Source organism: Chiroxiphia lanceolata, chromosome 1 (genome assembly GCF_009829145.1).
Source record: "Chiroxiphia lanceolata isolate bChiLan1 chromosome 1, bChiLan1.pri, whole genome shotgun sequence".
Taxonomy (NCBI): domain Eukaryota; kingdom Metazoa; phylum Chordata; class Aves; order Passeriformes; family Pipridae; genus Chiroxiphia; species Chiroxiphia lanceolata.
Genome location: NC_045637.1, coordinates 90099079 through 90111568, shown reverse-complemented (window position 1 = coordinate 90111568; position 12490 = coordinate 90099079). Strand labels below are relative to the sequence as shown.

The window sequence follows — 12490 nt, the reverse complement described above, 5'->3', positions numbered from 1 at the left end:
ACTTGCTCATGTCACAAGGACTGTTTCTGTAGCCTGTTCCTCACACTGCCCTCCTAATTAGAAACCAATACCTTCCTGTAGCACTTCATTCATACTTGAAAGAACAACATTTGAAATATGCTGGTGTAAATAACATACCAAATAAAAGGAGAATTCAGTGTCAAGAAGTAATCTGTAAAGCAAAGGCACAGAGCATTTGTTCATTATGAAGCAAGAGAGAGGGGGGAAAATGCCTTATGGCAGATCTGGTAGGCACATGGGTTGTGTCTTTCTTTGCTCACTGCTATGAAAGGGTGCAAAGTAAAATCATGCAGTATATAGAGCAGCAGTTAGCCCTCTCAGTACAATGTTCTCCTTCTTTAGAGGAGGGGAGCCTAAGATTTTATGTTTGCCTTTGACAAGAATTTCTGTAGTGCTTTTATTTAAAAAAGGATTTTAATTGGATCTGTCTTTCCATCATTTTTAGTACTATGATTTACCCCGGTAAACCACATGGATCACAGAAGGGTAGTTTTGCTCTTGGTACCATTTGGTCAAAACAAATGTTTTCTGTGTGCCTCAAACTGTGAATGAATGAAGGTATTAACTGAAATATTAGGGTAATGATCCCAAAGCACTCATTTGAGAAAGCCCATTTTAACTCTGGAGTGCTATTTGGTTGCCTAAGCAATGAAGTCAAGCACTGGCTGAAAGCTCAAGTATCATCCAGCAGCCCTTGCTTCGTGGGATCTAGCATGAGGTTACTGCTGCCTAACATGATGGCAAGTAATGCAACTCCAAGAGTCTCTGAAGTAACAAAGTGATGAATGCTCTAGGCACTCCACAAGCAGGCTTCATGCCTTACTCTTGGGCAAAACCCCCATAACAACAGATGAAATAACATGTCAACAGACTTCACTCTTACTTAAAGCCCTTAGCTTTACTCTTGTTTGGATTCCAAGTCATAGGAGAGATGACAATTCAGCAGGAACAAGAAACCCTGCACAAGCTGTTTGACCATCATTCCCCTGAAGGGAGACAACACAGGCACAAATTGCCCTTCCTCAAGGTCACACCTTGCAGAAAAAATGTTTGCCAGGTAGGAAGACAGAGAAGGAAGTAAGGTTCCTGCCCTCTGCTCCAAGGGGAGGGGCCGCAAGCAGTGCATTGGGTCACACTACAGGGGCTGAAGAAGGGGAAGAGAAGAGCAAAAGTTATCACTAAAGGTACTACAAAACACAGTCCAGAGAGAGATGAACTAAGTGAAGCCAAAACCAGTGGTCCTGCAGCTAGGCAGTACATACTGCTTTCATGAAGAGTCCCACTGAAGTTGTCTCTCACCCGGCCAAACTCTTTGGCCCATGTCCGATCACAGTTCCAAATGCATACTGAGCTAAATACACTGGGCTTGGGACAACAAGTCACTTCTGTCCCTTTCATCCCCAGGACACTTAACATACTTGATGTACAGGTTTTTTGATCATGTTCTTTAAACCCTCTGCAGGTTGGATGAGGAGTAAGCAATTGGGTCTAACATGTTAAAAAGCTTGTAGAAGTCGGGGGGCATAAAGAATGGGGGAATAAACAACAAAAAATACAAACAGCAGCCAGCTGGTATTTGCACACAAAAATATAATTTCTCTTTTTTTCCCTGGGAACTGCTGCTTCTGTGCTTAAGACCCAGACAGACAGGAAAAGACTTTGCCAGGACATCAGTTTTCCTCATTTGTAGGAGCAGAGAAAGGAGACTGCTGTGCAACCTTTACCAGCAGTCTCGCTGTCAGCTGAAGGACACTACAGCTTACTCAGGGCCTTTGTTATAAATCTATTTTGATTGGGAGTGGGGCCAGCTGTTAGTGCCATGATACTTTAAGGCAGCAGTCATTTTGTGCAGTCATGTCTTCCATAATTTTGGACAAAGCATAAATGTTGTCTAGAAGAATTTAGGGCAGGAAGGAAGTCATGCTACCAAGAGAATAGTGAAAGCATTTTGAAATGCAGGAGCCACTGTCACACCTCAGAGACCCCCCCCCGACAAGCCAAGAGAAAGAGTCATTTGTGACAACCACTTTTCTGGATTTAGAAGTACAAGTAGTGAAAGTTACCAAGCTCTTGAAAAAAGAAAAAGTAAGTGTGCTCTGTTTCCAAGGTTTCCTTCAGATTGACTCTCCTGGCAAACAGAAAAGATCCCAAAGCCAAGTAACTCTACTCAACCTCTAGCTCATCCTGCGTGCTAGAAGGATTACGTTATGGCTTACTGCAGCCGTACCCTAAGCCCATTTAAAACTTCACACCCTCATGCATGGCATAAACTCTTTGCATATTCCTTTAATTCACAGTTTTCTCACAAGCTTGCTCAGCTATTTCCTGACAACTCCCATGAGTCATTTGGTGGGGTTTTTCCATGTAGTTCAAGTCGGTCTTTGACACATGAAGTGTCTCAGAAAATTCACATTGAGGAACTCATCATCAGTGCACAGTGACCCACACACCTAATGCTTAGGAGGCAAATTCCATGCATGATGATGGTTTCTGTATCCCTTATCAGAATAAGGGTGGGGCCTCAGCAATGTTTTGTTTATGTTATCAAGACAACAAGCAGGTTTAAAAAACAAACCAAAATGACCTTTGAAAGCATGACTGCTCATTTTAAAGCTAGATTAATGATCTTTAGTGTAGAGATCAACTCTTTGGTTTAGATTTGCATAATCCATATGCTGGTCTGGCTCTAGACACTGTCCCGACAAGAACAGTAACAAAAATATTTTTTAAAAGGCTGAGCTATTCAAACTCATAAAGTATTATATTTTCAAACCAAAAATGTGATTTGGTTGTGCTTTGATTTACCAGCTGCATTTCTCTCAAAGGTTATTTAGTGAAGCCTACAAAGTAGATGATTTTACCCCAGATGAGGTCTGTTCGTACTTTTGTTTCCCCAGCACAAAGCTGGAACATAGGCCACAGATATGCAGATGAAGGAACTGCTAAAATAAGCATTCCAGAGCTATTGAACAGCTCTGGATATCAGCCTCCCTGATAAATGCATTGGGAGCAGTGAAGTGCAACCATACAGCATATATCAGTTTATGATACCTACCAAAATTCCTTAGACCCTAACAGGGATATAAAGAAAGTCATGCCATTGATTAAAAACACATACTGCTGACAGTGGCAAAGTTATTTAATCAAATTTTGGAGAGAATCAGAGCTTTTTCCTGAGGACAGTCTTGTGTACCATCAGGAGAGGCATGTAGGGAAACCCTGTGTGGAATAGAACTGTTTGAATTGGCAGGACAAAAATTAAATGGAAAGACATTTTCATCCTTTGCTTATCTCTATTTCATTGACCTTTTCTTTCAGAGGAGGGAAAAAAAGTACTTGGGTCTGTGAAGAAATATTTGGAACAAGGATATCCTGCAAGTGAAAAGAAGTTCTACAATTGGGAAAGGCAAAAAACCAGCCAGTGTAACCACAATGCTGGATTTCCTATGGAGATAACCATCATTGATGCACAAAGCTCCTGTGTTCCTTCAATTAACATACTGTAGGTGGAAGCCAAAAACACTGGATAATGGTAAGTTTCACTTTCTACAAAGTCAAAAGCTGTTTTAATAGAAGCGTAGCTGCCTTTCTTTTCAGTTCCGCAAGAAAATACTCTCTTTCTAAGCAGCTGACTGAACACCCGCATTGTCCAGAAGCCAGGCAGAGTGCTCCTTGTTCAGCTTGCTTGCAGCATGTCATAGCATCAAAGTTAGCAAGACCTGGTATCCTGGGTAGGGATAATGCTGCAAGTCTTGGTAGTAAATGGATTTACACTGAACGTATTGCCAGGAGGATTTTCTCTGGGAAAGAAGGGAAAGGCTTATCTCTAGCAAACAATGTCTCAGGGGATTGGTACAGCCTATTAGGGTGCAGCACATAAGTACAAAGACATGAACAACTTGGTCCATGCTGCCATCAGAGGTGAACTTTTGAAGATCACACTGGTCATTTCTCATATATAAGGGATATTTCTAGATGTCAGCAGGAAAAATTCAGCATCTCCTATGGACAGTATAAGACATTTTAGGAGGCCTTGTACCCCACCACTCTGAAACCTGCACAGGTTCCTGACTTCACACTCCCCATTTGCTAGTCCCTGGCACCATAGCAGCCAAGTTTCCCTGCAGAGGGCAATGCCACAGGTAAGGCAAGTAGGCTCAGGGTTTAGACAGTGAAAGACAAGGAGGTTAAGAATGCTGCTGACCTATACATTTAATGAACTATTTCTTCTTTTTGTCAGCCTGACTAACACACAAACATATGGCATGTCTATGCATTACCACACACCTGCTCTTCAGCATTTGAAGTCTAGATGGCCCTTGAGGCAAGAACTACATCATGCAGAACAAAGTGCAAACTCCATGCCATTATAAACATCTTATCAGTAATGATACCAAATTGGATTTGAACTACAATCTTAACTTTGCTCCTTAGCTTTGACACCCAAAGAACAGTTGTAGAAACTACATTCTTACACAGGCGATAGGAAAGATAAGGAAGCACATTTATGATGTAATTAAGTAAAACATGCTGGTCTCCCAGTAATGAACCGATTTCTAATCATCCTGGAGTTGTCTCACCTTGTATGTGCTGCTTGAACACTCGTTTAAGGTGCTCTCAGGGTGCTTTGTCAGTAGGACATGGTTGCCAATAGAAACTTAGCAGCAGAAACCTAAAGGAAGGCTTGCATACCTGTCCCAGTCTCTAGCATTGTATTAATTCTTGAGAAAACTATTTTAAAAGAAAACAACTGTGCCATTTTGAAAGGGGTCTCGCTGAAAGAAATCAAATAAGGACTTGGAACTGATGATTCCACTAGAAACATAAAAGATTTTTTTCTACTTGTTACTGTTTTGAAAAAAAGAAACACTTTCCAACTTCCAGCATCAAACAGCCCCAATGTAAAGTTTTTTTCTGGTTTCGTTTGATAAAGGACAGGAAGAATCTCAGAGTTTTCTTGAAATACCTTAAGATCTCAAATCCAACCTCATCTCTTCATGTTTTTCCATGAATCTTTTAACAGAGGTCCTTTTCCAGAAGCCATACTAGTTTAGGGTTTAATCCTTGCCCTTTCACCACATTGTTTTCCTCACCCTTTGCTGTTTCCACTATAAATGAGTCATGGCTCTTTATACCCCTTTTAAAGATAAGTGCATAAATAACCACCAAAAACATGTCCTGCCTAAGTATGTCAGTTATACAATTAAACATTTTCTCCTTCTCGTGATGTGTTTTATTGAGGTATAAATCAGGACTACGAGGCAATTTAGCACAGACAGGAATTTTATGGAGTGGGGGTGCAGATCCCCTGGGCTCGTCTGGAAAATGAGAAACATACTCATAGATGATACAGCTTGCAGGGTGCAAGATTCACAGGAGCTAGAGAGCGCTCTGTCTAGACTGAGATTTAACTTTCTCATTTAAATCAAGTGAAATAGGACTGTTCTGGATGCAATTGCATTAAACCTTTCTGTGTTGGATTAAGGAGCTTTTTGCAAAGCCAAGTCCCACTGAAGAAATTGTGTGGGCAGAATGGATTGGTGCCAAATCACAGGGACTAAGCAGGAGCTGAAAGGTAGCAAGTATCTTCCTATGCTTAGCAAGGTTTTAGCTGCACTCACTCTCTTTCTTCCACTAAGCAGAAACCTTCCCTTCTCTCCTGCTACTATGGGTAGAGAAATGTTTGTGGCAGACTTTACCTTCTTCTACTCAGGACTCTCAGTTGCAGAGCCTCCTCATTTCTCTCTAGGAAGGTATAAATTGAGGTCAAATGAGGAACCTTGGCTTGCTTGCATCTGGAGTGTGCCTGGTAAGAGACAGCAGGATTCAGATACAGCTTTTTTCTTACTCTCAGAAACTGACCAAAACCATCTCCCTGCACCTTGCTCAAAATGCCAAGTCACTGTGATGGAAGGGAAGTCTCTGCCTTGCAGTGGTGCCCAGCAGGAGTGATGTACACATCTCATAGTCCACCAAAGAGAGGAACAGGATCACTCCATCCTCAATCAGTGGAAATGGGGCAATCACATTTGTCTCGGTGTCCGCCCGTGCAGACATCCCTTCCCACCACATCATCCAACTGCATACTTGGGATTTACAGAAGGAAATGCTAGAGGGTTTTATTTCTCCAGCCAGCCCTGCACCCAAGGATTTGGGGCTTTAGCATCCTAACCTCACCTAACAAAGACAAGTAGCCTAGGTTCTTGTCTCCACAGTAAATGGAATCTGGTGTTAGACTCAATAAGCCCCTGAAGACACCTCACTCTCAGCATCTTGGCTAGGCAGGATACATTTCAGCCTTCCTTCCCAGAGAAATGTAACTTGTACCTAGCATTAGCATCTTCCAAAAAACAAATGACTAAGCTCTGCCTGCACGGTAATGGGGCAAGGGCAACACTTTTCTCTCTGTGCACAATCCACCTCACACTTGGATTCAGGAGAACTGCATAACTAAATTGTTGTCCTCTTAGCTGCTTATCTTAGCAGAAACAAAACACAGAAGTTAGTAACAAACTGAAACAAGTCTGCAGGCTCAGATGACCCCCAATAGAGTTATATTTGAATGAAGCACCACCCTCTTAACATGCAACACCTTAGAGTACACAGCATTACTATTTTTATCCTTATGAGCTTTCCACTGTCCAGCACTGCCAGCTTATGATACATTTTCTGGAGTACAAGACCAAGAATACATGCTGTTTTCTACAGTGCCCCACCAGCTCCCACATTTTGCAAGAATTTCAACATTCAATTATTTTTATTTCTTTTTAGAGAAAAATACATTTTTTTTTACTTAGCCCTCAGTGCTTTATCTGGTTCTGCAGTTCAGACAACAAAGCCAATCCACCTGGTTTGTGCAGACAGCACAACATGCCCTTCCTGAGGATGTCCTCTCCCAACATGCCATCTTGGATTTTCTCTCCATACTCTCTGGTGCTTTGCACTACAGTAAACTGAGCTGCTCTGTGACACTTGTCCGGCAACTCATCCCCAGGCCCTGACCTTCCACACTAGATCCTTGGTATTCAGCTGAAGAGATACACCCTGTGTAATGGGTAGGGTTTCCAGACAATACCTAATCACAGGTTTGGCATCAGCAGAAAGTTCTGAATCAGGCTTCAGTAGCCTTCTGACCAAAGGCTAAAAAGGGGAGAGGCCCCTTGCCAAGGAGGGAGGGGAAACTGCAATCAATACCTGTATTAAGAGCCGGACCTTAAGACTGAGGGAGTTAGAAGAAGTCCCTGTAAAGAGGGTGAGAGTTAACAAGAGAGCACAGTACCTTTCAGCCATATGTTTTGTTTTGTACTTTAAGGTGCAGTAAAACGTATTTATACCCAATTCCTTAGTTTACAAGGAAAGCAAGTTGCCTTAAAGGTTTTAAAACTCGTCTCAGCTGAGCAGCGGTTCTCTCAGCCTGGATTTTGGGGATTACATCTCATGCCACGAATAATACTTTCATTCATTTTTCCATCTACAACCTCTACCTCCAGTTGACAGAAATGGTTTGTTTTCATCTCCTTTGAAATACAGAAAGATAAAGGCCTGAAGTAGCAACTGCCTAAAATATACCCAATTACAGAGATGTTGTGCACAGGTCTTTAGATTAAAATCACCTTAGAAAAATTTGGATATAGTGTCCAGTGAAGCAGTAAGAAAAACGGAATATCTTGTAATGGATCTTGAAGAAAATACCAAGTACTTAGATTTTATATTTATTTATTTTTAAGGAAAAAAATAAAGAGCTTTAGACTAACTTAGCAGTGGAGGCAGAAAATATACAAGCTATATAGCAAGTTTTGTATTCTTTCCATTTGCTTCCCATGTGCTGTGCAAGTAGCTACATAATCAACAAGCATTCACTACAGTTTATCTAAGGGAAGCCTGGCCTTGGGAGCAGCTCCTGCATTTGCTGTTCTTTAATGCAGCAGTAAGGCCTCAGGGACAACTCATAAGCACGAAGTCCATCCCCTGATAATCCTCATGCAAAATAGAGCAGCCCTCAGGGGATGCTGACAGAAAAAACGAAGAGTAGAAAAAAGCCTAAGCCTGCTCTGTTTTACGCTTGCATCCAACCCAGTAACTCCTAGACTGCAGCCAGGTACACATTTAAAGCCAGCTTAATCCTCTCTCCTTTCCAAGTATGACAAAATGCAAGTGAGGCACATCTCAACCTCCAGCCAACTGGAGAGTTAAGAGAAACAGAGATACAGAGATTTAGCTGTAGTTTACGTTAGAGATTTATGCATCCTTGACCAACTGGAGAAAGTACCACCAAATTAGCAAGGATAAGTGCAGAAGGGAGAGCAGAGATCTAGATGACTTGGTTATCAGCTGTCGAGAAACCTGGTATTTAAGGGCTGGGCTCTTCCAGTGACTCCTCATAACATTTTTTAATATCACCTTGGCCAATTAAAGACAGCCTCTAGTTGTTTTGTTTCACTGTTGTGTGAGGTTACCACAGTGTGTATCAGGATCACCAGGATTCACCTAAAAAACAACCAAAGTAAACACTCTTTGCACCAATATATAGCCTATTTTTTTGGATGGCTATTTTATATAAACCCCAATTGCACAAGCACCATTACTATTCCATTGGAGATGGGGTATCCAAAGTAGCTAACTAAATACAGATACATACAAAAGGGCTGGAATAGATCAGGGCCAACATTAAATACTTGGAACCAATGCTTTGATGGTCAGAAGCACTCAGACACCAGGGAGAAGCCAGGGAGAAACCCCTTTTGCTTTTCTCAATTTTCAACTGACTGAAGCCATTAGATCTGAAAAGCACACAGAGAAAACCAGAACAAAAAGCGCCTTCCTTTCACAGTTTCTCTAATGTAATCTAAGCCAGAAAAAACTCAGATTTTCACAAGAAAGACGGCTCTACAACACACTCAGCAATGCAAACAGTTGCAGCAAGGCAGGACACCCTGAGGGCCACCCTGAGAGCTGCCCCGCACGTGAGCCGGCACATGCAGGGAGACAGGACCAGTCACCACACCTGCAGGCTGGGCTCAGACCCAGGGTAAACATTTGCCTTTCACAACAAAAACAAATGAAAGGCTTTGGGTTGCCTGCCCCAAATGAACATAAATATTTTTCTCTAGAAATTATTCTGTTTTGTTTTTTTTGGTTTGTTTTTTATTTTTCTTTAAACTAACAAAGAGCGAGGAAGAAGTGAAGGGACTCGCTGAAAGCATCTTAAAGCTTTATTTGCTTTAATACTAAAGCAAGAGGCTCTAGCATCTACTTAAGTCCCATGAATATATGCATTCCTTATTGGCAGCATTAGAATGTCACTAAAGAACAGATTCACTCATCGGCCTACAAATTATACTGGCTTTGCTCACCATGTCTGTTCATTTCCCAGAATATTTTTAAGGAGCCTTATTTAATTTTATTCTTTTTCTCCCTTCTCTCATTTATGACATTTCCGTATGCTCATGATTATTTATTTGGCATGGCATTTTGATGTAAGGGAACAGCCAAGCCCTGTATGCATACATAGCACAGAATTTCCCCTTTAAGAGAGCTGGGTTCTGTAATTTATAGATAGCACAAAAAACTAACTTAAGGAGTGAATAACCTTAAACCTAGAAAAGTTGAGAGGTGTTATCTGTGTATGGCTTTTGGCAAGACAAATCAAAGTCATCTCATCAACTTCAGCTTTAGAAAACTTTTGCCTTTGGCCCTGATACCAACATTACATCTTGCACCTCTCTGCTACTGAACCTGAAAAAGCATCCTAGCCATATGCAGCTGGCCTGCTCGAGGGGACTGCAATGCCACCAGCAGTGGCATCCCAAGCCTGCTCAAGGGGAGCTAGTAAACGTGTAAAGTGGCTTGTCTCAGGCTTCCTGTATGAGGGCTTAGAGATAAACATAGCTCAGTAATTTCCTCTCAAAGGCCCAGAACTTCTCCCAGACCCCACTGGACTCCTTTCATGGTTGAGCCCAAAGCCATTTGCAAATAGCAGAAGGTTTTAGTCTCCTCACTGGGTTGCAGAGCTTACCTTGTGGTTACAAGCACACCTACTTATCCAGCCGAGCAGTAAACAGAGGCACACTTCCTTTCATCACACAAAGGATGATGACAGTAACGTGGGCCGTGCCTGTCTGTCTGTCTGTCTGTCTGTCTGTCTGCCTGCCTGCCTGCTTGTCTGCCTGCCCACAGCTATGCAAACCCTAGCAGCTACAGACACCTGGAAAAGGAGCTGCTGGCTGCTTCCCTCCCTGTTAATGAAGCACTTGAGCTACAGCCATTGTTTATTCAAGACCCTAATAAGAGATGACTGTGGCTATTTTCCACTTAACATCATTAGTTAAACAGAAATTGATTGCAGATGGAGAACAGCCATTGTGTTTTATTACCAGTGATTTGTTTCCTGGCATTTAGAGGCAGCTCTAGGTTGGCAGATCAGTTCACTTAAGCTGCAGACACTACAAGGTGTGGCCACACTCTGTGTTTACAAGCCATTATCACAGCTCATTTTTTGGCTTTTTTCAACTTCAGGCATGTCAATAAGTCTTAAAGGCTCTGTGTGAGGGAACATGAGTAGAGCTTCGTTTGTTTGTTATCAGTCAAAGATTGCTGGCATGTTTTAACTCTCTCTTAATAGAAAAACTATCCACTACAGGCAATACTTACTTGCTTTCAACAGAAGTCTTCAGCAGCTTCAAACAGAGATGAGCAAAAGGAAACCTAAATGGCTTTTATATGTTTTAAGTCTTTCAAGCGAAACACGAAAGACAGTGCCAATCCACACAGTTTAATTTGGCTGGGTCTTGCTGCTCCCTCTGTGCTGTACCAGACCAGATTGGCAGAACTGCACCTGCAATAACTGGGATGCAAGCTTGAACTCTGTCAGGCCCATCTTTCTGCATTAACACTGAAATGCATGCAAAATCGCACTCAAAATTTTCAGCTGGCGCCTATTAAAAATGAGACCAAGCTAATTAAAACAAGCAAAGGGTGTTCTATCAAGCAAATATCTTCAGAAATCTTTACTGGTTCCCAGAATGTGGTAGGAAACGATGCAAAATACCACAGCTGAAAATCTTCTCTGGAGCTTGTCTCAGATTTTTTGACATCAGATCTCCCTGTTCCCTGATTTTTGCCCTTTGCTACTTAAAGGACAGGTCCCCCAGGTTCCCATTCTGCAAGGTACAGCATACCCTCCATTTACATGGACTTCAGCAAATGACAGCATTGGTAGGGTCTTGTAGGACCTGATTCTCAGCAATAACTATACAGTATCTATAGAGATATTGTAAGAAGTTACTGCCACATCTCTTTCACAGTGTGCTTTCATCATCTGACAGAGCTTCCCTACCCAGCCTGACAACTGGAATACATAGGAACCACCATATTTGAAAAAACTACTTATCCTTCTAATTCATGTAAAACCAGCTGCCTTGCTAAGATACAAATAACTTAGCAGCTTCCCCAAAGGAGAAGCTTCTCCCTAACCTCTACCAGTTACATAGAATATCACCAAATGATAGAATATGCTGAGTTGGAAGGGACCCATAAGGATTATTGAGTCCAATTCCTGGCCCTACACAGGACACCCCAAGAATCATACCATGTGCCTGAGAGCATTGTCCAAATGTTTCTTGAACTCTATCAGGCTTGGTGCTGTGACCACTTCCCTGGGGAGCCTGTTCCTCAGGTCTGAAAATTTATAGCCCTTTCAGTGGCTTCTAACCCATGTCTACCATAAACCATCAAATACCTGCTGGTACCCAGATTACCACTGGGACAGATAAACTCGAACAAAGAGATTGATCAATTGTCTTTCCAGGCTTCCCATGGTCCATGTGACCAATTGCTGCCCAGAACCTCACCATCCTCACTCCCCATGACCATCCACAAAGCTATACTGTCATAAAGCCCAGAGACAGCAAAAGTGGACTTACCTATTTCTTTACCTTTCCCCTCCCATCAGAAAGTTTCAGGGAAAATGTTTTCTGAGTTACTGAGACCAGTTGCAAAAGGCATGCCATAGTGCCATATATAGCAGCTAATGTAGTTAATGCAGAACATAGATGGTAATATTTTAAACACAAAGCTCAATATTCTGCTGACCCTCCCTAATGTTGTGTTACATTTCAATCTAACATCTGACTGATGACCCAAACTCGGATCAAATTTTCAGTGGGTAAAAATTATGCAGGGCATGTTTTCTAGCAAATCTAGTTGGCTAAATACCCCCAAGTTTTCTTTCACATGGCTATCTTCTACGCAGAACAATGGTGAATATCAAGTGGGACAATGGCAATTTTTTTCTCATGTGACTTATTTTATATTATTCCTCAAGAATAAGCACCATAAATAAATTCTTAATTCTCAAGACTAAAAAGTCTATCTGATGTCACAATCTACACCGTTTGGTATCAGTCATGGATGTGTTAGCACTGCCTCCTGGGTGAGCTTGTACAGTGGTATGGCATTTGTTAGCTTGTTC

The 12490-nt window shown here is 41.9% G+C and overlaps 1 protein-coding gene across 8 annotated transcripts in view; it reads right to left on the bottom strand.

The window, feature by feature from the left end:
* The window catches only part of TMEM170B (transmembrane protein 170B), a 105454-nt gene extending 93449 nt beyond the window's left edge, over positions 1-12005 (bottom strand). For all 8 annotated transcript variants that reach the window (XR_004357261.1, XR_004357264.1, XR_004357265.1 and 5 more), the window contains exon 1: positions 11943-12005. The gene's annotated coding sequence lies outside the window, so the exon portion shown is untranslated. The remainder of the gene's footprint in view (positions 1-11942) is intronic.
* Between the last annotated feature and the right edge of the window lie 485 nt (positions 12006-12490).